At 46.3% G+C, this 26,413-nt stretch overlaps 1 long non-coding RNA gene across 1 annotated transcript; it reads right to left on the bottom strand.

The window, feature by feature from the left end:
- On the bottom strand, positions 1-26,413 carry LOC125391747 (uncharacterized). The gene is made up of 3 exons (XR_007229236.3): positions 26,232-26,413; positions 24,968-25,045; positions 1-1,224 (listed from the first exon to the last, which is right to left on the bottom strand). It is a non-coding gene; the product is annotated as an uncharacterized LOC125391747 (long non-coding RNA).

Consider the following 26,413-nt stretch of genomic DNA (forward strand, 5'->3'; position numbering starts at 1 on the left):
GAATTTGAAGACATCTTTTCCCCTAATTTGGACATAAATCCAAGTACACTGTGTCAATAAGTTTTGTAAGACTGGAGACACTCACTTTAGTAACCATAAGGCAGTGCTCCGATTAAAACTAAAGCAATATACAAACATGACCTAGACTGTACACCATGTTCTAATTTTCCCCATTGTCCAACTAATCTGGCCGGCCCATTTTTCACAGTCCCGGGTCCAGTCAGCTGGCCCAGCTTTACACGTTATGTCAGGTGTCATGTCTCTGTAGTCTTCTCTGGTCCATGGCTCTTCTTAGGTCTTTCCTTTTGTCTTCACCGGCCAATCCCTGCAGACAGGTGTTCTCTAGAGGGCCCCGTAGTCACCCTCACCCACTTCCCAGGTTGCAGTTTTCTGACAGGATCTCACAGCACACAGGTGCATCTTTCTAGATACAGTATAGCAAGGAGTTCACGGTGTCAGGTGGTCCTCAGGCTGGCCCGGTTTGCGTCACCCCTGACTAACTGCTCCTCTTTGCTTTTTCTCCCTTCTTGCTGAGTATCTGCCATGTATAACAGCTTAGAATTAAACACGCCTTCATTCCTGCATTCAGAGAGAACACAGAGACAATATTTTAATTTGTTTTTTAGATCTGAGAATGGAGTCCGGGCCTCCCAGGTGCCAGGCAAGTGCCCAGCCACTGAGTCACCAAATCAGCCTCATTTTAGACATAGAACTAACAAAGTGTCAGGAACTCAGCTAAACAGATTCAGTGCGGTATCTCAGCTAAACTTTTCAGCTTACCTGAGGAGAGAAAGCTGAAAAAAAAATCTATGATTTGGCCTCATCCACATACTTTTGAAGTAATAGCTATAATATGAATTTTATTTGCCTGCTGTCAAATATTTTATTGTTATTATTATTATTATTATTATTATTATTATTATTGCTATCATTATATTAGCACTAAGGAGGAGACTTCCTGGTCTTAGGACTTATAATTTTAGAATGTGAATTATCTTGCCACAGCCATTCCGTTGGTATGTAGGATTCATGTTCAGGAAGTCCAACCCCAGGTGCACATCCTTAACCTCTACCCCATCTAATCCTGATATGGGGGTGCCGAGCAGTGGGGGCACACTCGCTTCCCAATGAGTGTTTCCTGTCTGTGTCTTCTTTTGCCTCAATAGCCTTTTCCAGTAACCAGTTGAGTTCACGATGGCTCTTGAGATGAGGGTGTCTGTTTTCCTGCATCAAAGAATAAGACAGAGGCAGAGGGTGAGAGGGAAAAAATAGCCTGAGCAGTGGGGAGCAGGAGCTCATCCAGCCCAGAGGACACCCACAACCCTCTCCACAGCACCCCATGCCACCTGGGCTCCCAATCCCACAGGTGCCTAACAGGAAACCCTGCCTTGTGCCTGCACGGAGCCCTTGTGCTGGGTGAAGTATGGCGCTCTCTGATAAGTTCTTAGGTTTCTATCCAAAGCCCACAGCTTCTACTCCTCTGTCAATTCCCGCAGCATGCCCTCCTGCCTACTGGCATTGCCTGGTGTCTGCAGCCCTCTTGTGCCATCTCAAGTCATCCTGGTTGGGTCCTGTGAGCATCATTATACTGAGCTGAGGGGAAGTGGTGTTTAAGGCTTGGCATGGGGGAAGAACACACAGATCTTTGTTGCCAGGCTACAAATGACTCTCTTTTTTTTTCTCCCCCAGAAGAGAGAAACAATGATTAAAAACTCCTCAGTTGCTTGGCAGGCTTCTGGGTGGTTCTCGTGAATGTTGGAGGCCAGGAGGGAGCTTGCCTTTCGCAGAGCCTCTGCCTCACTGGTTTTCTTGGTTTGGGATCTGTGCTGTATCCATCTTCTGAAGAAAGAGGGGATATTGACCTAAGCAAACAATGGTGTTCTCCTTTTAAATATTTTTTTTTTTCCGGAAAGATCCAGTGTATTAATGATTTGGTCCAGAGTGGCAGGGAGAATCCCCAAAGGGCAAAGCAGTGATACCACAAGTGGCAGACTGAGATTAAAGTCAATGAAAGAAAGGCAAACACAATGCAAGAAGGCAGAAGGCGCAAGTGACATGAAGCTAGGAGGCAGCGGGGAAAAGGCTTATCTGGAACCTGGTGTCCAGAGTGGGCAGTGGCCCTGCCCTGTCTGTGCTCTTTCTCTATAACCAGTGACTTTGTCCTGTGAAAGTCCAAGCTCTAGTTCTGCTCAAATCTGGCTCCTCTGCAAGGCCACAGCACTAGGACTTCCAATTTCGTCATGACCTGGATGAAGGGATTGTTCACGTAACTCCAGTATTTTTGATAAAGCTATCAACTTCATTGCTGGTTGCCTAGAATAGCTCTGTAGGATTTTCCATATAAATATTTGCAACATTTTAAAGATAGTCTTTTAGGACAGAGCACTACAGATCCGGTAGCATATAAGGAACAGAGGTCTGCTTCTTAATATGGAGGCCAGCGAGCCCATAATGGAGTGGTATGGCCCCACTCATTACACTGGGATATGGCACACAGCATCACATAGTGAGAGATAGCCAATGATGTTCTGTGGTCTCATATCCCTAAAGAGTGGCCATGAACCCACCCACAAAGAGAGGTGTAACCTTCATAAGTTGGGCACCTTCCCATGGCTGTTTCTCCCATTACTGTTGTGGGGAGTAATCACATTTCCGACCCAAATGTGGGATCACACTCAGATCAGATCACAGTAAGACCACATTGCCCTTTGTTACTATTGTTTGGGTTTGCCCAGTGAGGGAAGATGGTACCATTCTTCCAGAACCCACTAAAGGATCCAGTCATGCTCTGCAGAGGTCCTGGGAACAAACAAAAGGTCATAAAGTATGCATAGCTCACCCAGCTTCACAAGCTAGTAAGTGTTACGAAGAGTGTCAAAGAGGGACCTAAGAGAGCTCAAAGGTGAGATGTTTGCTCTTCCGTAAAATCACCTTGATGCCAAATATGACAATACAGAACTGTCCTCCCAACACGTAGGTCACAGAGGCAGAAGGATCACAAGTTGGAAAACAGCCTGGGCTAATTAGTGAGACTTTTGTCTCAAAAAGACCCCCTCAAAAGAAAAGCACAAAGGCTGGGCCCGTGTTTCCTGACTCCTGAGAATCCCTGGGGAGTAAAATCCCCAGTACATCCACTGGTTACTTTTGTTCTCACCAAGAAGAGTGTCTCCATCCCAAGAGCCCTCACAGGGACCCCGCCTCTGCTTTGAGCTCACCTGCAGAGGCACGGGACACAGAATGACAGCTCCAGTCAGATTTCCTTCCTGGAGCTATCCCCTCACAGACTGGAGCAGCCTGAGTAATCAGAAGGGATGCTGTGGCGAATGCCATCAGACCTCCTCCACCCCCGACAGCAGGGAAGGAAGCCCAGCCCCTAGTCCCTTTCTGGCTGCAATCAGAGCTTCCTGCATGAGCATGAAGGTGAGCCGGTAATCAACACCATCGCTGCCTGAAGAACTCCCTCCCACGAGTCTGCTTCACCGAAGCTACTGCACAAATCACACAGGCTCCGGAGCCGGCCCAGGCGCAGTACGCCCTTGTGTAGGGGTTAGAAAAGCAGCCAAGTCTTTACCGGTCCTCACCTGTGGGTTGATTGCAGTGCTTACAGGTTAATTCACTCTCAGACTTTGAGGCGTCATGTGCACGAATGTTCTTAGCCATTATTGTAAATGTGAGTCATTTCACCCAGCGGCGCGGGCATGGAAGAAGACAGTTGATCGAAGCAGGTAGAATCATCCCTGGACTTCACTGACGCTTTGTGCGGATGTACTTTCAAAGCAGTGAGTTGGCTTTGATATTAGAGTTAAGTTTCCCTTGAGTCAAGGGTTTATTCCCTCATCCTTTGAACAAATATTTATCGACTATCATGTACTATCTGAGAGCATCTCTCGGCCTGGCAGTGTGGTCAGGAACAACGCATAGCTTCTGCTCTGGCAAGGCTGACACTTGGGACCTACTTGGGATATGAAGAGCCTGTTTCCTTCCTCCTCAGGAGTACATTCAGAGTGGATTATCCCTATAAAACAGATCCTAGCACTGAGACGGGAGAATCACATCTTGGAAGTCAGCCTTGGAACTTGGCATCACTCAGTCAAGAAAAGCAAATAGAAAGCAATGGTCTTGAATTAGTCAGGGCATTGCTGGGACGGTGCCCTTCCGGGAAGATCAGCTGACTGGGAGGTTTAGTAGGTCTGTCTGAACTCCAGCTTCTGCCTCAACTTCCTGGGGCTGTGACCTTAGACTGATCAAGGGCATCCTCTGAGCCTCGGTGAAACATGGAATTCAAAGTGCTTGGGGCTTAGTGGAGCCTTTGCAACCATGATCTCCTCTCTTCCTCCGTGGGTGGGAGACTCAAGGATGCTGCCCATGGCCCCAGTTTACCTACTCCCAACCTCTTCCTTCTAGAACATTCTGCTACACTATGGAAACACACCGCTTCCTCTTTAGCCCTGGTTAAAATACAGTTTCTTCCCAGTAGGGTCATGTGAAACTCCTTGTAAGCTGCAAGCCATCTTTGCACCTCTGGTCTTGCTAGCTGTAGGACAGGAACAGAAGAGGCAGGACAGCTTAGAATCATGACTTCATGGCCAGACAAGACAGCTTTCTCACTCCTGCACAGAATCATGACAGCTCCCCGGCAGCCTGGGTGCATAAGCCCGACCCAATATCTTCCCATAAGCCGAGTGGAAGCTGGGTCTGTGGTGTGCTGTAGTCGACATGATTAAGACACATTTTGGGCAAAGGTGAAAGGATTTTCCTGACATAATTGAAGTGTGGGCAAAGGAAAGGAGAGTTCGGCCTGGGAAGGCCTGACTTAATTAGGTCAGGGTGCTTCTTGAACAGGAAGAAGTAAGAAGCAGCTGTGTTGACTACAGACTGCTTCCAGGAGCTGGGACTGGTCAGGGGACAGAAAGAACATGGAGAGGTCAGCTCTAGAGCTCCAAAGGAAGACCTAAGGGAGATAGGAAGCAAAGGTTCCCCAGCTGAACCTCCAGATGAGAGCACAGCCTGGCCAGTGGCTGCATACTAGCCTTGTTAGGCCAGGGATGGAGATTCCATGTAAATCTTCCATAGGATGTGCTCTGTAGCAGCCACCGCCGCCAAGGGATGCCCATGTTAAGCCGCCAGGTTTCTAACCACGTGATAGGCTACAATAGAAAGCCAATGCCACATGAAGTCATTGTTCAGCCACAACTCCACCTCCCCAGGTCCTGTCTCTCAGCTTTGCTCACCACTCCCTGCTCCAGGCTCCTGGACCTTCCCTGCACACACACACGTGCTATGGTCAGTGCTCATGTCCCCAGAAAGCAACTTTGTCTAACAAATTTTGATTGGAACCCGGGGTGATGCTGGTCCTATGGAGCCTATGAGGCTGGCCCTAGCACAGAGGAGCTTGCCCACAGTCAGGGAGATGAAGCCTCAGTGTGAGGTGATTCACCCAAGTGGAAGTGAGATGCCAAGCAGTCTGGGTGCACACACAGGAGTATATACCCTGCAAATATTCATACATGCAAAAATCATACTTATACACATGCAGAAACATGCATTTCCATACATGTACATATATATTCTCACAGAAAAGCACACACAAACACACATATCCACACAAGCATATATTCCTCCCCGTTCACACATAAGCATATCCTAGACCAGGCCAGTGGCGCACTGGAAGGCCACAGAGCTGGTTCCTATTGTGAAAAACAGCAAGGCAGGAGAGTCCATCAAAGGTAGTCCTGTCCCCAGCCACTTATTGACGACAAACAAGCAGTTACTGTGGCTTCCAAGCAAATTCCAACTACTTCTCCAGTGCCCACGGTACATAAAAACTTCCCCTTTCAGAAGAATACCACCACCACCACCCATCCCTCACTCCACAGCTGGTGAGGTTTTTGTTCCTCTCTGCCCCAGCCCAGAGCACACCAGGCCACCCTAGCAGGCTGATGTACCAGCTCAGGAACCAGGCAGCTCCTTCGATATCTCTAGAAAAGCTTGGGAGAAATTCAGTCATCGAAAATCCCTTCCCCCTTTGCTAATAAAACTTATCAGTGTGGGGCAGGAGGCCGTGAGGAGAGGGACCGCAGACAGTTGCCTGTTAAATTGCGTGGAGAAATGGCCCTGATCAGCCATCCAGGAGCTGAAAGAAAGGAAGCAGTGTAACATTTGTGGAGTGGGATTTTCCCACCCACCGTCGCCTACCTAGGTCTTTGAGGCTCTGCAAAATGTTCTCTCCGCCTCACGAATGAAGAAAACCAACGTCAGCTGTACACCAGAGCGAACCAAAGAGGGCCTAGGCTCCCGCCCTGCTGTGTGTGCCCTGTGACTCAGCCTGGGCTGTTACTCTCGAGATATGGTCCCCCTCTTAGAACCCCAACCCTTAAAGGCAACGAGAAGTGAGGTATGAGCACACCAGCCTCCACCTGTCTCCCCTGAGACACACACAGACAAGCCTGGGCCCTCTTGAGAGTAACCTGTGAGCTTTCCTCAGTCCTGGAGATCCTAGACGCTTGCCAAGCTGCGGTGTGACACCTTACCCTTCTTACTAGAGCCGAGGAAAATCCTATTCCCAGACTCCCTCTATATAACATAAGTAGGGAGGGGGAGGGGCGGCAGGTCGTTCATCCCAAACTACAGGGAGGACTCTCCAATGTCTTGACATGGAGCCTTTTGGATTCAGTGTTTCCTTGCATCAGTCATGTTTGAATGGACCTTAAAGAGCGTAAGAACACAGTGGCGGTTCTTGCGGCCGATCTCCTTAGCAAGCCTTCATCTGTGACACCCAGAACTTGCCCCACAACTCAGAAAGAGGCTGGCTCTGAGGGACACATGGGGGCCCCAAGCAGACAGATCCATCCAGAATGGTACAGCTTTGAAGAAGCAGTGGACTTGAACGTAGAAAGAAATGTGGCTAAGTAAGAGAGAAAAATTCCCCTAGGAAACTCTATTAGGCTGTGAAATAGTATTCCACAGGAAGTGGTGGAGGGGGTGCCCGGAGGTATTTAAAGCCATGCTGGACTAAGTAATAGAAGCCGCGTGGTGTGTGGAGTGGCTGAGAACTGGCCTCAGGGGAGCTGCTGTTGAGACCTAATAGGTCGTCCCCAATAGAAGTAATTTCCGCGCCCGCCCCGGCATTCCACAGGGCTATACAGCTCTTGCCAGGCGAGGAAGGCACTCACATACAGCTCAGAAAAAGACACAGGGTTTGATGCTGGCATAGCCATCATTTGCTAGCAGGCTGGCAGTCCCCAACAAACAGATGTCTGCATTCAGCAAACCCCTCTCAAAATCACATCCGCCTTTTAAGTGGAAACTGACAAGCCAATCTTCAAATTCATATAGAATCACAAGACCCTCAACAGAGCCAAAAGGGATCTCTAGACAGAATCAAGTAGGAAAATTTCCACTTCCTAATGTCAAAATTTACTACACAGATTGTGTGGTACCGACACAAGAATAGACATATAGATCCGCAGCACAGATCTCAGAGCCCATAAATAAAATCTTTGCATACTCGGTTGAAATTGTTTTCTTTTTTCATGTGTTTGTATATGTGGTATGTACGTATTCAGGTTTGCATCTGTGTTCACATGTGTGTAGGCACACATGTGTGAGTGAAGCTGGAATTACAGACAGGCTGTCTCACCCAACCAGCATATACATGGGCTCTGGAGACCTGAACTCAGGTCCCCTCGCTTGCATGACCAGCAGTTTAATTACTAAACCGCATTCCCACTTGTGGTCAGTTGGTTTTTGACAAGCATGCCAAGATAATGCAGCAAGAAAAAGCAAGACAATCAGCAAATGCTGCTGGAACAATTGAACATCCACAAGGAAAATAATGGAATAAAATTCCTTCCTCACACTACATGCAAAGGAATGTCTGAACATGTGAAATGTGTATGTAAATATGATCATGGAAAATTTCTTAGAGGAATGTGAGTGAGAAGTTCACCAACCAGAGATTTGGCTCTGACTTCTTTCCTTTTTTTCCCTTTTCTTTCTTTTTATTCTGTTTTTTGTTTTGTTTTGTTTTGTTTTTGTTTTTCGAGACAAGATTTCTCCGTAGCTTTGGAGCCTGTCCTGGAACTAGCTCTTGTAGACCAGGTTAGCCTCAAACTCACAGAGATCTGCCTGTCTCTGCCTCCCGAGTGCTGGGATTAAAGGCGTGCACCACCACCACCCAACCTGGCTTAGATTTCTTATATCTGGGGCCAAAATACAAACACCAAAGAGAAAAACAGATTTGATTTAATATCATTAAGAAAGTAAAATATTAGAAAACTGTGTATTTGATACGACTCTAGAATATACTCTGTGTGTATTTTCTGAATCTCAGTAACAAATAGAAGAAATAATATATGCTTTTAGACTGTGCAAAGAATTTCGAGAGATGTTTTGCTAGTGAAGATATACAAATAGTGAACAAGAGGGGATCAAAATGCTTAGTTATTAGGAAGTGTGAATCAAAATCATAGAAAGATACCAGTTCACATCTGCTGGTATGGTTTAAATAAGAAGGAAAGCTGACAAGTGCTGTCAGGGAGCAGGATGTTGACAAACAGGACCCTCCTTGCATCATTGAATGAGGAGAGAATAGAAACACTTCAACAGCTATCCACAATGTTAAAATATCAGCAGCGACAATCTGACTTCTCATCATAGACACAGAGGATTGGATGCATGCTGTTCATTAGTATTTGCATTAATAATATTCATTATAGGGGCTGGAGAGGTAAAGATGCCTGTCAGCAAGCTTGATGACCTGAGTTCAATCCCCTCGATCTACCTGGAAAAAAAGGAACTGGTACCTGCAAACCCACAGGTTTGAATACTATTTCATTGACCAAGAAATGGCTTGCACTATGACACAGACGAGAGCTGCGTCTATTTACGTGCTTGTTCATTTATGTATTTTTATGTTTATAGACAATTGATTTTTTGTATACCAAGTATGCCAAGACACAGGAAAGAGCAGGCTGGTGAGCAAATGCTTCCAGAACAACTGAAAATCCACAGGCGATGGAGCTGGGTCCCTACCTCACACTGCACACACATGGATTAAAGAGTTACATGTAAGATCTGAACCTGTGGAGTCATTAGAGGAAAGCGCGTCTGTAAATCTTTCCCACCTTGGATCTTAAGCCTTAGAAGCCAGTCACAAAAAGCTACATATCATGATTCCATTTGTATGAAGTGTCTGTAAAAGGTAGATTTATGGAGACAGAAAATGTATTCATGTTCAGCAAGGACTGGGGGAGGGGAAGGGAACGAGATTATGAAATTTTCATTAGATAGTGATGATGACTATACAGTTCTGGGAATACACTAAATCGTAAATATTGCACAGTGAAAGAGTAAGTATCTTGGTATATGAAGTACCTCTCTGAAATGTTCCTTAAAAGTTAAAGTCACCTGTGAACCTACCACACACAGACTGCTTCTGTAGCTCTCTTGTACAAACATCACTTCACTTACGTGAGTCTTCACCATATGCAAAATTTTGAACCTGGCCTTGCTTTCTGTCACAAAGCTCCTCTGTTTTCTTAGCATCTCTTTCTTAATGTGTTCCGTGGTTGCTATTTCCACATAGCCAGGGTCACGTCTTCCTTCTGCAGTGTGATGTCAGGGTGTGCTAGAGTTCTTTCCTTAGGCTGTGCCATTAGAAACATTATTGTGATTGGGCATCTCTGTGTATAAACTCTTATCTGTATTTTGGGGGAGGGTAAGTTTATTTATGTTAAATTCCTGAAGCCGAGATGACTTAGGAAAAGCAATATGTTTTATGATTTTGCTGCTGGTGATGCCAAACCACCCTTTTCCAGAGGCCATTTCATCCAGAGTAGAGTCACAGCCACAAGAACGACCCACTGGTACACTAGGAGTTTATTGTCCTTGAAGTCAGACTTTTCCAGGGTCAAATCCCAGCTCTGGCCCCTTGACACTGAGAATGATCTTAGTCGAGAAACCCAGGGACCTGATCTCAATGAAACTGTTTCTCCTGCCACAAACAGGCATAATCACAGTCATTTATTGTAAAGAGAATAATATGCATAACACACTGTGATCAACCCTCAGAGCTAGGCATCTACTGTATCTGTGTTTGTCCCCTTCCTTCTCTGCCTGTCCTTACTCTTTCAGTAACCTTTTGGGTACTGAGTTCAGCAGAGGTCTGTGTCTTCGTCCCTGTTCTATCGCTGTGAAGAGCCACCCTGAGCAAGGCAACTCTTACAAAATAAAGCATTTAATTGGGGGCTTGCTTACAGCTTCGGAGCCCATTATCATCTTAGCAGGAAACATGGTGGCAGAGAGCACAGCAGCAGGCACTCGTGGTGCGGGAGAAATAGCTGAGAGCTTCATCCTGACCCACAAGCAGAGAGCGACTGGACCTGGTATGAGTTTTTGAAATCTCGAAGCCCAGCACCCAATGGCATACTTTCTCCAACAAAGCCACCGCTTCTAACTCTTCTAATCCTTTTAAACAGTCTCACTCCTTGGTGACAAAGCATTCAAATATATGCGCCTATCTATGAGGGCCATTCTTACTCAATGAGGATACTTCTTTAGTGATGTAGCTATGATTTTGGAAACCCATAGCAAGTATACGCAGAGTAGTAAGTTCGTCATCAGCAACTCTTTTCAGATATACCAAGCTCAGTCAAGGGGTGGCGGCACGGTGGGTAGAGCCCTTGCCTAGCACACACAGAGAGAGCCCTAGCTTCCATCCTTGGCACTGCGTGGGCGGTGCACACTTGTAATCCTGGCACATGGGAGGTTGGAGACAGAAGAACTAGAAGTTCAAAGTCAGTGTGAGATTCATGATACTCTGTCTTCCAAATAAACAATAGCAATCCCTCCCAAAGGACCAGAAAGCTGGATCTGCAGATAAAGGTCCATCCTGCCAAGTTGGGTGAGCTGAGTTTGACTCTCAAGGACAAGTATGGTGGAAAGAGAGAATCAAGTCCCACAGGTTGTTCCCTGAGAGCCATATGCACTCCATGGCATGCAACACCCTCTCCCAACACACACACACTTGCACACGCACACAAAGGCAACAGAAATTTTAGAACAAAAGAAGTGTATGTGTACAGAGGTGTGACCGACTTGTTAATACTGAGTTCATTTTCTTTTCTTCCAGTAGATTATAGACCCACAGATGCCTGGGTAAGCCCTGGATCACCACATACTAGAGTAATTACTAATTACATGCTTCCCCATTCTGTAGCTTATTAGTAAATTGCATGTAGAGGGATCGGAAAGTAATTGCGCTTCTTCTGTAACTTCAGCAGCTTGTGGAAATCAGAAGGAATTACCTTATTTACCTCCTAAGCAATTCCCAGTGGTGGTTTGTCAGATATACAGAAGGGGGGACGACTGTACAATCCCCACATCCTCTCCTGCTCGCTCATGGTATGTGAGGATCACAAGGAACCTTGAGTAGGAAAAGGTTGTTAAAGAGCCACTGACAGACTGGATGTAAACATCCCCAAGTGGCTAATAGATTAATTTTGATCATTGTTCAGAAGAGCAGGCCCTTTAAACCATTGATAGGTGTCAGCTACGAGCAAATGTTTAACCGGAAGCTTAGAAGAAGAGAGCGTGAGCTATGAGAGTGGTGCTGTCTTTCCCAACCCTGTGTGTGGAGGAGTAAGGCGGATAGGAAGGAAGGATAAAAAACGCAGTAAGCAGAAAGCCCGCTTCTCATTCTGATGGCTCTGGGGAAACGATTTTACTGCCCTGGGAAACAGATAGGGCTGCCTTCTCTCTTTAATAAATTGTAGCCATACTAAGTTCCTTTTGTGTGTGTGTGTGTGTGTGTGTGTGCGTGTGCGTGTGTGTGCACATATGCACACGCTATACATGTTATACGTTGTGTGGGTGCACACAACGATGCATGTTCCTGGCTCCTGGAAGTTAGAAGAGAATCTCAGTTGTTATTCTTCGGGTATCTTCTACTGTTTGGATAAGACAAACATTGACTTGGAACTCCACCACGTAGGCTGGCCTAGCTGACCTCACTTGTGGAGATCCATCTGTCACCTCCTCCCATATCACCACCTCTGGGATGACAAGCATATATCACCACCCCTGAATTTTCCGTGGGTTCTGAGGGTCCAAACCTGGGTCTTCGCACTGTGATGCCAGTGCTTTGCCAGCTAGAGTCATCTCCCCAGCCTTTTGTTTTGTTTGTTCTTCAAGTCAGGGTTTCTCTGTGTAGCACTGGCTGTCCTGGAACTCTCTCTCTGTAGACCAGGCTGGCCTTGAACTCCCAGAGCTCCTACTCCCTCTGCCTCCATGCCCAACTTTCCCCAGCCTTTTTTTAAGGAAAGAAATTTAAAACTTTAGAAGACATTTCCTTCTTTTTAGGGAAATCTGATCTCAGTGAAGCTCAGAGCTTCTAGAAGCATCTGGCTGGGACACAGGGTTTCTACCTTTGCTGGGAAGAAAAGATTCTCAGGTAGAAGAACTCTGAGTAGTTCTTTTGAAATACACTGAGGGTCTCAAGAGACCCACTCAATGGAAGGAACAAGGCCACAAAGATGGCCTTTGAGATCCCTTCTCAGAAAACACAAGCAATACATTATGGGAAACTTACATTAACAAGAAAGAAGGCATGGGCCATCTTCCTGTTTGGTTGGCTAGCTCTGCAAGACATGCTTCTGGCCTTTTGGGTAATTTAGCACTGTTAGAGGTAAAGGTGGCGTCCAAAGGACAGTGGCCAGTTTGGTGGCCACCTTAAGACACTTGATCTTGGTATATCCTCTTCCCTCTCCCCAGGCCTGCAGGACAAAGAGTTGACATGGCCAAATGCTACACTCTACAGACTCTGTTCCTCCTGGCTACACAGAACTATGAGTGCATTGTTCATTAAGGACAGAAGTCATAAGGAAAATGTTAATTAGAAATGGCAGGCTACAAGTCCAGATCACCACTAACAGATGTTGGAGTCATGGTTTAGTCTGTGAAAAGTCTCATGGTTCTCTAATCATGACCTGCAAGGCCAGATACCTCTTTTATACAGAGCCTGGATCATCTGTCTTGGCAGAAGCAAGAGGCTAAAACTAAAGCCTGTGGTCTCGTGGGCTATTATATCTGACTGCTTCCTCCCTCACTATAAATCCATTCATTCCACTCATCCTCAGCCACCCCTTTGACCCCCAGGTCTCCCATCCTCCACCCAGTGCAGGAGTCAGGACTGATGAATCTAGAGTCAAGAGAGAATCATCAACCTCCTATCTCCCTGTTAGCAGGGTCATGTGTGGAGTAGAAGGGATTTCTCCGAAGAAATAGCGCTCCCCAGAGAAGGTGAGAGAGCAGTGGCTGGCATCCACTGTGTACCAGGCTCTGGATTATGCTTAGTAGTACCTAACCTATTGCTGGGAGCAGACATCAGCAACTAAGCTCCTACAGCATAGAGGAGACCACACTTGGAACAAGAACAAGGGACAGCAGTATGTGCTGTGGAAGCCAAGTGTCTGCTTGGGGCATAGGGACATCTTCTGAACAACTATGTCTAGATTGTCATTAAAATGTACAGAAGAACCTGTCAAACAGAGGCAATCCCTCAGAAAAGCCTTTGCTCCATGGTAGCCGACTGCCTATGCATAGAAATGGCCTAGGCAAAGATGGCCTTAACTAACCTTTAGTTAGTGTACTCGGATCTGATTGGCCAGGGCAGACAGTAACACCAGCGTTAGGTCAAATTGCCTGATCCCCATTATGAAATGTTCACCCATTCCTGGAAATGAGATCTCCCCAGAAGCATACCTACCCAACATATTAGTTTATGAGACTCAACAGATGATCCTAAAACAGGAGAAGCTGGTAGACTGGAGCCCTACTGTGTAGCCAGCACAGAGTCTCATACACTAGGTGTCTGGCCTCGTGTTCAAATGATGTCAGAAATATTAACAAAATTCCAGCTTGACAGATGAGCCCAGGGAGGCTGGGTGACGTAGATCATTTGTCCAGTCGTACCACTCACCCCTGGGCAAAGGCAGGAGCAAGCACATCGAAACTCTTGACCTTGGGCTTCCGGGCGACTGCACAGCTGATGGCACTTTGCACAGCAGGCTTAAGGCTTTCTGTGCTCTGGGCGGGGATGAGCGGGAGTTACCAGAAGGAACGGAGTCTATCCCAGAAGCTGCGGTCAGGACACGGAGACTCACCATGGTACCATAAAAGAATCTGTCCAGTTTAGGGCTTCACAGAAGAGGCAGACAACTGGGGAATGTGGGGGGCTCTTGGGAGACATTCACCACTGAGGATGAACGGATGGGCAAGATGCCTGAGAACACAGACACATAAGTGTGTGCTCGATCCTGGTTCTATGTGGCCAGAGAGAAAGCTTCACTCAAGAGGCCAAGGAGGCAGGGAAACTGAGAGCAGTTGTGGCCGGAAAGACCCTTGGAAGAAGGCACAGCGTGTCTCCTGCACACAGATTTAACTAATCTTACATTTCATTTTTCAAATTTTCATTTACTTACTTTGGGGGGGAAGGGTGAGACAGAGACAGAGATGGAGACAGAGACAGAGTGAGAAAGAGAGACGACATGCTCGTATGTGCCATGCTGTGTATATGGAGAAAAGAGGACAAAGCTCACTTTCTATTGCCTTGAGGAGGGGTCTCTCTTGTTTGTGTTGCTATATACTTCAGGTTAGCTGGCCCTTAGCAAGCTTTTAATTCTATTCTAATTCGCATGTCTCCTTCCCTGATGTCCCCTAGGAGTGTTGGGATTACAGATGTAAACCATGACTCCCATCTTTTTGCCGTTCTGGGGCTTTAACTCAGTCCATCTAGATCAACTACAGAAAGGGGAAGAAAAATCCGCTCTAAACATGGGCAGCACCATGCTACAGGCTAGGGGCCTGGATAGAATGAGAGCAAAAAGGAGAAGCAATCCAGCGCAGAGCCCAGGAAGTGTCCCTCACTGCATCCTGGCTGCCACGATGTGAGATATCCTGCTCACCATGCTGTCCCACCACAATGGGAGGAAACCCCTGAAGGGGCAAGCAGAGTAACCCGTCTTCCCTTAAGGTGCTCAGAGTAATGGAATACCCAGGTTAACGGTAATTTCTTCTCTTAAAGTACTGGTTACCATTCGAGCTATAGGGAGAATGGTCCAGCAGATTGGCTCAGCAGGAAGTTGTCACTCAGTGGCCAGAGACGTCCTTCAGTGTGTAACTGAGGAGTGCTCAGAGTGAACAGTTTGGGGCTGGTGACAACGTGCACATTCTGAGCAGGGGTATGCTCTGCCCTCTGACTTTACAGTTGCCCAGCAGGGAGATCATCTACTTGGCTTTAGCAGGCCTACAATTGGCTCTCTGTCACCGTGAAGACCAGAGTCCTAACATATGTAAGCGGGGTCACTATGGAGATCTAGGGGAAATAAATTTTAAATCCATACTCAGAGCAAGGTGGGGAAGGGACTGAGGAGATAGCTCGGTTGATACACTGATTGTTTTCCAAGTGTGAGGACCTGGGTTTGAGTACAGAAACCATATAAAAAGACAAGTATAAGGGGTGCCTATAATCTCAGAGATGGGAGATGGGAGACAGAGGAGACCCCCTGGAAGCCCTCTGCTCTACAGGGTGCAGCTCCAGGCTATTGAGATACCATACCTCCAACAGAAGGCAGACAGCCTCTGAAAAGTGACACCTGAGGTTGTTCTCTGAGCTCCACAGACGTTTAAACACATGTGCCCACATGCAGGCACACACACACACACACACACACACACACACACATGGTGAAGAAGATTTGGAGTCCCGGCTCAGGATCATTACACTGTGAAACTGTGATAACCAAACCACCTCTGTTCTCCAGGCTGAAATGAGGCTCTTTGGAGTTCAGAAAGGGAAAAGAAACCTCCTGGGGGCTCGTATACATTCAAGACCTTCGGCCACTGGGCAGAAAGGGTCCTTGACCGTCATTGTCTAGGGGTTTAGAAATGGAGAGATGAAGACACTGTGCATCTTATAGGCCTGTGTCCCCACCCTGTGTTCCTGGCTGCTGGGCCAGTGACCAGCTGAGAGCAGGCTCCTGACGAAAGCCAAGAGCATTCAGCATGCATGAAGATGAGCAATCCTCCAGATTTCAGGAGGGCATAAGGACTACATATAGAGGTGGATAGCGGGATGAAGCTGAGCCACTCTGTAACTCAGGAGAGCTTTGTGTTCTGTGGGAACTTATACTGCAGTCTATCCTGGCAACTGAGGTATCCACACAAGCACCACTCGTTTGAAAGCACCTGGCTTTTCTTTTCTGCCCTTCTCCTCCTTTTCTATTCTCTCCCTTTTTCCTTCCTTCCTTCTCTTTCCTTTTGCTTTTACCTTTCCTTTCTCTTCCTTTTTGCTTCCTTCCCTTTTATCCTCTCTTCCTTTTATCCTTTCCTCCCCTTCCCTCTCCTCTCTAGGACATACACTCTACAGCCTTTACACTACCTTTTAGGGTAACAAGGAGACCTCTAGCTGAGGTAACACGCAATCAGGAAGGTGGACATACAATTGCTTCAAGAGCCATGCTCTGGGCATGCTGATTAATTCATTGCCGTTCAGCTTGTCATTTCTGCTGCTCTCCAGAGCCCGAGATAAGCCTTTGTCCTTGACTCTCTCCTGTTCAGACAAATTTTGTGACTACTTGAATGAAACATACAAAGCTCCTTATCAAACTCATGGATTCCAGTGAGCTGAGAGGGGCTGACAAACAAGGCAGAGGGAGGAGGGCTGGGCCATGTCACTCAGTGGCAGAGGGAGAAACAACAAGTCCCTCTGCTTGCAAACCAAGGTACAAACTTATCAAGTGTACAAGGAGGGAGCCAGAGCTGTGCCTTAGGAGCTCCTGGACCAGAGAAGAGAATCTCCAGTCACCCTCTACTCAGTGGGTCTCCCCTTGCTTTCCACCTGTCTCTTCCTCCCTACCCTTTATCCCTCGTTTCCCCTTCTCATCTCTTTCGTGTGTAGGTGTGTAGATGGTTCCTATTTTCAATGTGTCAAAGGACTTCCATGAAAGAGATGCCACACTGTGTCCACTAAGGGTTACACCTAGCATCAGGAAGTAGATACCCTCCTTCTTTGGGACCCCGACTTACTTTTAGTCTATAGAACAACAATATAGCTACTCATAGCTGAAACTATTTATTGGTGGGAAGTAGGGAAGTGAGTTCCACACCCAGAGAGGCATCCAAGCAAAAGCTGAACTGATCTTCGGGAGATTTTTTTTCCAGGCTGGAACATCCACAGAAGGATGGGACTGACAACTAGACCAAGATCCGCTGCCTCCTACACCTTGGTCCTGGTTACGCGGGTGCTACAAACACCCCAGATGGGATGGAGAGCAGTCACAGTGTCCCATGCTGCCTGCAGTGCACGAGGAAGGAGTTTCCGGGTCAGTTCCCCAAGTCACAGTAGTCACTGATGGTCTTCAAGGAACCAGTAGGCATTTTTCATCCTTTCAAAGATTCTCCCTGGGGACCTGGAAAAACACTTCCAGCATGAAACCTCCATGGGAAGCACGCATGGAGAGCACTGTGTGAAATGTTTCCTCATTGCTTTGGACAGGGGATTAGTGAACCAGAGGGCCACCATTTTTTGAAGAGGCTGGTTGACTAGCAAGTCCTGGGGATCTGCCTGTCTCTGCACCCCCAATGCTGGTATTGCAGGTATAGGTAGATTGGAACTCAGGGCCTCGTGCTTGCACAACAGCACCCTTCCTGAGCCATTTCACTGGCTAATTCCACTGCAGATGCACACATGGAATGACATCATAGTCCAATAATTCCAATATATACATCATGGAGGCCAGGAAGGCACTTTGAGACTCACAATAAACTGAGCAATATGCATGAACTAGTCACTCAATAGCTGCCTCACTGTGGTGTGAAACTTTTGTTGTTTTTTAACTATATTTTTATTTAAAAGTCTTTTTTTCATTTAACATACTAATCACAGTTCCCCCTCCCTCCCTTCTCCTGCTCAATCTCCTGTCTATCCCTAAGAAAGGGTAAGGCTTCCCTTGGGGAGTCAATGAAGTCTGGCATATAAAGTTGAGGCAGGACCAAGCTCTTCTCTCCTGTATCAAGGCTGAGCAAGGTATCCCTTCTTAGGGAATGGGCTTAAAAAAGCCAGTTCATACACTAGCGATAAATTCTGGTCCCATTTCCAGTGGCCCCACAGACTGCCCAAGCCATAAACTGTCACCCACATTTAGAGGGCCTAGTTCACGTCTAAACAGGTTCTCCAACTGTCAGTCCAGAGTCAGTGAGCTCCCACTAGCTCAGGTCAGCTGTCTGTGTGAGTTTCCCCATCATGATCTTGACCCCTTTGCTCATATAATCCCTCCTCCCTAGACTCCAGGAGCTCAGCCCAGTGTTAGCTGTGATCTCTGCATCTGCTTCTGTCAGTTACCAGATGAAGGTTCTATAATGAAAATTAGGGTGGTCATCAATCTCACTACTGGGGAAGGCCAGTTCAGGCACCGTCTCCACTATTGCTTAAAGTCTTGACTGGGGTCATCTTTGTGGATTCCTGGGAATTTCCCTAGCACCAGGTTTCTCCTTAACCCCATAATGGCTGCCTCTATCAAGATATTTCTTTCCTTTCTCTCCTTGTCTGTCCCTTCCCCAAATCAACCATCCTGTTCCCTCTCGTTCTCCTCCCCCTCCTATTAGCCCCTCTCTCCTCTTGCACACCCACCACATATGCTAACAATTTACTAAGAAGATCTTATCTATTTTCCCTTCCCAGGGGTGATATGGGAAGTCCTTCTGAATATGTGTTGCTTTTATTGGTTAATGAATAAAGAATCTATCTGGGGCCTGGCAGGGCAGAATAGAGGTAGGTGGGGAAAACTAAACTGAACACTGGGAGAAAGAAGGAGAAGTCAAGAGATGCCATGTAGCTGCCACCTGGAACAGACAGGCCGGAACCTTGCCAATAAGCCATAGCCACATGACAATACACAGATTAGTAGAAATGGGCTAAATTAAGATGTAGGAGCTAACCAATAAGAAGCTATAGCTAATAAGCCTATTAAAGCAGTGATTTAATTAATACAATTTCTGTGTGGTTATAGCAGGAGTCTTGACAGCCAAGAAACGAACAAGCAGCCTCTTACAACACAGGAGCATCCATGCATGTCTCTCTTAAGGTCCTCCTTGTTACCTAGCTTCTCAGGGGATGTGGATTGTAGCCTGGTTATCCTATTCTTTACATCTAATATTCATTTATAAGTGAGTACATACCATGTTTGTCTTTCTGGGTCTGGGTTACCTCACCCAGTATGATTTCCAAAATTTGCATTCCCACCAGCAATGGAGGAGTGTTCTCCTTACTCCGCATCCTCTCCAGCATATACTATCATTGGTGTTTTTGATCTTAGCCATTCTGACAGGCATAATATGGTACCTCAGAGTTGTTTTGATTTGCATTTTCCTGATAACTAAAGATGTAGAATAATTCTTTAAGTGTATTTCAGCCATTTGAGTTTTTTCTGTTGAGAATTCTCTGTTTAGATCTGTACCCCATTTTTTAATTAGATTATTTGGTATTTTGGTGTATAGTTTCTTAAGTTTTATATTGGAAATCAGTCCTCTGTCAGATGTGGGGTTGGTGAAGATCTTTTCCCATTCTGTGGCCTGCTGTTTTGTCTTATTTACCATGTCCTTTGCTTTACAGAAGCTTCTCAGTTTCAGGAGGTTCCATTGTTGCTCTCAGTGCCTGTGCTATTAGTGTTAAATTTAGGAAGTGGTCTCCTGTGCCAATGCATCCAAGGCTACCTCCTACTTTATCTTCTGTCAAGTTCAGTGTGTCTTTATTTATGTTGAGGTCTTTGATCTACTTGAACATAAATTTTGTGCATGGCAATAGATATGGATCTATTTGCATTTTTCTACATGTTAACATCCAGCTATGTCAGCACCATTTGTTGAAGATGTTTTCTTTTTTTCGTAGCACAATTTTGGCTTCTTTGTTAAAAATCAGGTGCTCAAAGGTGTGTGGATTAATATCAGGATCTTTAATTTGGTTCCACTGATTCACATGTCTGCTTTTATGACAATACCAAGCTATTTCTATTACTATAGCTCTATAGTATAGCTTTAAGTAAGAAATGGTGATGCCTCCGGAGGTTCATTTATTGTACAGAATTATTTTGGATATTCTGGGTTTTTTTGTTTTTCCATATGAAGTTGAGCATTGTTCTTTTGAAGTCTGTAAAGAATTGTGATGGGATTTTTATGGGGATTGCATTACATCTGTAGATTGTTTTTGGTAGGATTGCCATTTTTACTATGTTGATCCTACCTATCCAAGAGCAAGGGAGATATTTCCATTTTCTGCTATCTTCTTCAATTTCTTTCTTTGGAGTCTGAAAGTTCTTGTTATATGGGTCTTTCACTTGTTTGGTTAAATTTGCCCCAAGATATTTTATGCTTTTTGTGGCTATTGTAAAGGGTGATGTTTCCCTGATTTCTTTTGCAGTCCATTTATCATTTGTAAACCACACAAAGACACAACAAAGAAAGAGAATTACAGAGCAATCTCCCTCATAAACATTTATGCAAAAATACTCAATAAAATATTGACAAGTTGAATCTAAGAACACATCAGAAAAATCATTCACCATGATCAAGTAGGCATCCCAGAGATGCAGGGATGGTTCAACATACAAAAATATGTCAATGTAATTTATCATATAAACAAACTTAAAGAAAAAACACCCACATGATTATCACATTAGATGCCTAAAAGGCCTTTGCCAAAATCTAACAGTCCTTCATGATAAAGGTCTTGGAGAGATCAATGATACAAGGAACATACCTAAACATAATAAAGACAATATACAGGAAGTCGATAATCAACATCAAATTAAATAGAGAGAAACTAAAAGAGATTCCAGTAAAATTAGAAACTAAAAAAAGGCTGTCCATTCTCTCTATATCTATTCAATATAGATTCCAAGTTCTAGCTAAAGCAATACCACAGCAAAAGGAGATACAGACGATACACATTGAAAATGAAGAAGTCAAACTTTTGCTGTTTGTAAATGATATGATAGTATACATAAGTGACCCTAAAAATTCTATCAGGGAGCTCCTACAGCTGATAAACACCTTCAACAATGTGTCAAGATACAATATCAACTAAAAAAATCAGTAGCCCTCCTATACACAAATGTAGTGTGATATTTAATCACGATCCTACCACATATCTAATTTCAAAGTTCGAGCAAGTTCCCTAGCCTCTCAGAGCCTCTGTTTCCCAATCTGTGAGAAATATGTCAATGTGGGGCTAAGAGCAGTGCTAACAAGAATGACCTTCTGCACAAGGTGAAGTCAGAAGACCAAAAGACAGGATCAGAGAAGGGAGAGGAAGTTACCCATGAGTGAAGTCACTTTGTACAGGAAGAGTGGCTTGCTCAGTGCAGGGTCTCCCAAACCTCCTGGGCATGACTGCGCATGTCTCACCATAGACAGCTTAATGTCAGAATCATCCAACTGGCCCACCCGTACGCCTTGCACTTGTCACGCGTGCACTTCAAGTGGGCATTTCCAGTTATTTTTAAACCGGAATGAGACGGCTGCTTTGACGCTGTGATTGCTGAGCTTGTGGCTGACAGGGTGAAAGTCTCCCACCTACAGTGAGGGGGCTGTCATCTGTTTTGATCCACACTTGTAGCCCTCGAGAATGACTAATAATCGATGTGCTCAGCAAGTCAATCACAGCTCTGTCTGGTTCATGCTTATTTAGCAAGGCAGTTGCAGCATACAAGAAAGACACCAGGCTGGGTGTCAGCAGAGCGGCACCCACACCCGGCGTCTCCCAGAAGATGTGACTTCAGATCAATCGTTCCCTCATCCAAGCCCACAGTGCCCTCATCGGATCCTCAAGATGGTTCCCTCAGACATCTATTATTACCATCTTGTGTAAAAAAGTAGCATTTCATCCAAGTCTCTCAACCCTCTCTTCATAAACATTTGCATGCAAATCCCTTAGCAGGTGTGCTGGGTTGCTTGCAATGACTTACTTTCCTAATGAATGGATAACTTCCTCTTCTCATTCTGTTTCTTTGCTTTTGCTTCATGATCTCACTTAGCAAGTCATTTCCCCAACATCCAGGTCACAAGCACTTAGTCCGCCCCGTGTCCCTGCATCCTGTCCTCCATGCCCTCATGACTACCTGCAGAAACAATGTCCCTGCTGTACTTATGTCTGCTCCTCTCCTGCTGGGCGCCTACCTTGCTCATTCAGCTAACTCCATTCCAGATAGACATGCTGCAATAAACATCTTTGAACACACACACACACACAGAGACAAACATACATAAAAACAGGCACACACATAAGGGAAACACACACAAACATATACAAATACACAGACAAACATAAACACAGACATACAGACAAACATACACATATACACACAGGCAAACATACACAAAGACATACAGATACACAAGTACATAGCATATGTCAGTACACACACAAACACACAATGACACACATCAGAAACAGACCCACACATGTAAAGATGCACAAACTTTTGCACAGAAACAGACACATATACACAGACACATACGCACAGACACACAAATACATAAAAATACAGACACAGAGAGAAACACACAGGGGCATACACACAGGCACACACACACACACACACACACACACACACTTCCAATTTCCTCATTTGAACATTCTCGATCTTTCCATTTTTGTTAACTCAAAGAAGGAAGCCAGATATTAAGGGTTATTTCTGATGTCACAAGGCAGTGTCATTGGCAGTGGAAGGCACTGAACACTGTATGGCTCACAATTTAGCGTCTGATGTCTTCCCTCACCTTCCACCTACCAAAGCAGCTTCTATACGTCAGGGTCTAGGATTGCCCTGGGAGCCTACCTACTGATAATGTGTTGAGGTCATGGGCTCTCAGAGAGTGTCCCAGCAACTCTGGGCAGAGAACTCATTGGTGGTGGTACTCAGGAGCCCATACCGGCATGTGGCAAGGACTTAGAAAAGGCAAGCTAAAAAAGACTTCATTCGTTCAGAGAGTCAATATCAAATACTCGCAGTGCTCCAGGCCAGCGGAGGGTGGGCTTACTCAGCCCTCCCTGAAGGTATGTGAACATCTCTGGGCCTAGTACCTGTCCCTGCTGAGGATGGGTCAGGAGAGGTGGACCTCCTGGGTGCACTGTCCAGGGCTTTGCAGGTCCCCACGGCCGAGTAGAGAGATGGGTTGTCTAGTCCCCTCATAGTTTCCACATCATGCAACCCTCCTCTGGGAACCGGGAGAAGAGATATTATATTCTTAAGGGATCTTGCCACCTGGCAAGCTGAAAAACTGGTGCCGGAGACAGCAAGGAGGCGCTGCCAACATGTTCCATGGCACTGTGATAGAGTGAGATGTGAGCACTGGACATCCTGGCCTCCTTGTGCTGTTACTTTTGTCTTGGGTATGTATGTAAACCTGTGTTTCTCTCCATGACCCCAAGGACTTGCAAACAACTTGAAATCATGAGTTGTGAGGCCCAAATCGGCCCAGGTTCCAGGCTCAAATGTGCCACCTGCTAGGTGATCTTGGGAGGAGTTTGACACCCATGAAGGTTTCTGGGAGCATTCGTCCCCTGGGCTGCGAAGAAATGTTTTAAAAGCCTTCATAGCTATGAAACCACCCATTGTAGGCCATCAAGAAAATATCAGTAGTGAGAGTGATACTTGTGGGACTTTTTGTAAAGCTCCCTGAAGTGACCTCAGCCTCCAGTGAGGAACTTTTCCACAAATGACCCTTCTTTTGACGCATGTGGATCCTCTAGGAAGCATGTCTAAACCATGTTAGTCTGCTGTTGTTGCTGCTTTTGTTTACAACTTGTCACCTACAGTGTCCCCAGAGTTATTGGCTGAGCCTCAGCATCCTGACTTAAGATGCCTCTGGCTAACACAGCAATGAATGTGGAGTAGGTGTGTCTGTCGGGGAAGGCCTGGGATGTGCACTGGGTATCTTTTCCCAAGTACAAAGGCCTCAGAATCTTGCTTCTAAAAGGTTGTCTTCACTAGCCTCAGGGAAAAAGCCATTTAATTTGAATTTTCCCTTCTCCCTACATGGGGTAAAACCTGAAGGCAATTGGGCTCCTCTGCTTTCTTATTAAAAAGAGCCACCGTCTGACAAGTCTTAGAAAGACAGAAATTGTGAATCCTCTCATATGCATATTCTAATTTTTAATATCTGTGTACATGTAAATAAGGGGTTGAGAGAGTAAGTACAGATTATGAATTTAGGTAGGAGGTCACTCAAGGGAGCAAGAGTTATTGAGGAGGGGTGGGCACAAAGGTGGCTGTAGTATGAAAGCGATGCAGACCCAGACCGCTGGGTTGGGAGGCAAGAGCAAGGGACGGGGAGGGCCGACAAGGGAGGGAGAGAGAGAACAACAAAAATGTCGTACTAAAACATAATCCTCTGTGAGCAAATAAAAAATAAATAAAAGGAACGAAAGTCACCTTCCAACAGAGAAAATGGAGCTGTCTGAGTGGCGCAGATTAACCTGTGTGGACAACTATGAAGACTGGTGTGGGGGAGAGGGACATCCTTTTTGCCTCTGAAATGCTCATTCTCATGGAAATCCAATAAAATTAATGGAAAGTGTGAACTCCGCATTCGTCATTGACAGAAGAGTAATTCACAGCAAAGGTAGCCTTGTCACACGTCCATACCTCAGGGTCACATCCACACCCATCCTTTCCTCAGGAGGGGAGGGTAATCCTCAATCCCTTTCTCCGATATGCAGGGCCCAGCTCCTCCTTCCAAGGACGTCTGTCACCCTCTAAGCATGAATCTTACAGCCAGAATACATGCAGCTGTGGTGATCTACAAAGCCATCAACTTCTTAACGGCCACAGGGACATGGTCAGCTTAGCAGGTCTGTGGCCATGTGGAGGCAAGAGTGGAATTCCTGTCCTGTTCAAGATTGCTGTTTTACCTTCTGTGTCCATCCCTCAGGGAGGGTGTGGCATCAGTTATGCCCTCGCAGAACACCACAATGCCTTGCTCTTCCTCTCTGGGGAAGAAGGAAGAGACTATTACTAAGCCACTGTTACAATCCCCCAGGAGTTGCATGCTAATGCCCCAGGTCAGCAAAGGAAAAGGTAACCAGTTTGAAGGAGGAGGAGGAAAGAGTACTGGCTCTTACAGGCTGGGCTGGCACACGTGTCCTGACCTGAACCACGAGGGCATCTGGGAGACAGAAGAGAAGCATAGTTGTTTTTGTGGGACAGAGGAGCACCCTGGGATTGTCATACAGCAATGGGTATGGTTAGCTGACAGGGCTTCAAATCCCAATCTTCCTGATTCCTGGATCTATGGCTCACCAAACCACGCCGGTGTCACCAGCTCTCCTGCTCCAGAACTGTGGTCCAGGTCATGAACCACTAGTGCATTCTCATAGCACCATTCCACATTCCCAGATTTAAAAAGGGAGGAGAGAGCCTGCAGCACAGCTACTCATGCCTGCCCCACTGCTCTGATTCCTAGCTGCTTTGTTAAATGAAGGATAAATGACAAGAGCCCCTGCTCCAGTGCTGAGGGGACCGGAGAGGTGAGTCAGTGGCCACAAGGCCAAACAGCTGGAAGTACCACTCTCTGGGACCTTCCCAGGGGGACAGAATCCAACACACCCCCCCCCAATTCCCTAAGCTTTTCTGGAAATCCAGTAGGTAGTGTTCCTGCTGCTGGCCTTTCTTTCTCCCATCCCACCCTGCCCCAAGCCTGCCTTTTCATTTGGGAGGTCCTTGGAACCTTACAACAGACCCTGCTCTCATGCTGAGGGGACCGGAGAGGTGAGTCAGTGGCCATACAGCCAGATAGTCAGAAGTACCACTCTCTGGGACCTTCCCAGGGGGACAGAATCCAGTCCCCCCAAAATTCCCTAAAGCATTTTGGCCATCCAGTGAGGTGTATTCTTGCTGATGGGCTTTCTTTACCCCATCCCCACCCTGCCCTCAAGGCTGCATTTTCACCTGTGAGGTCCCTGGAACCCTGCAACACAGCCTGCTTCATTGCTGAGGGGATCTGAGAAGTGAGTCAGTGCCCACAAGCCTGGACAGCCAGATACCCCATTCTCAAGGACCTTACCAGTGGGCTAGAACCTAGGGGCCCCTCCACAACTCCCTAGCTTTTCTGGCCAGCCAGCTGGGAATGTCCTTGCTGCTGGGCTTTCCCCCAACCCACCCTGCCCCCAAGCCCACCTTTCGCCTATGAGCTCCTTGGAATCCTCAAACACAGCCTGCTCCAGTGCTGAGGGAACCTAAGAGAGGGCAGACCAAGAAAAACTCCCAAGTACTCAGTCAGCCACAACAAAGATTGGACCAAGATGCCAAGACCCTGTTGGCCTCATTTGAAGGAAGAGATGGGTAGGCACCAATGCAAG

The sequence above is a fragment of the Myodes glareolus genome, chromosome 5 (assembly GCF_982192425.1).
Source record: "Myodes glareolus chromosome 5, mMyoGla1.1, whole genome shotgun sequence".
In the NCBI taxonomy this organism is placed as follows: domain Eukaryota; kingdom Metazoa; phylum Chordata; class Mammalia; order Rodentia; family Cricetidae; genus Myodes; species Myodes glareolus.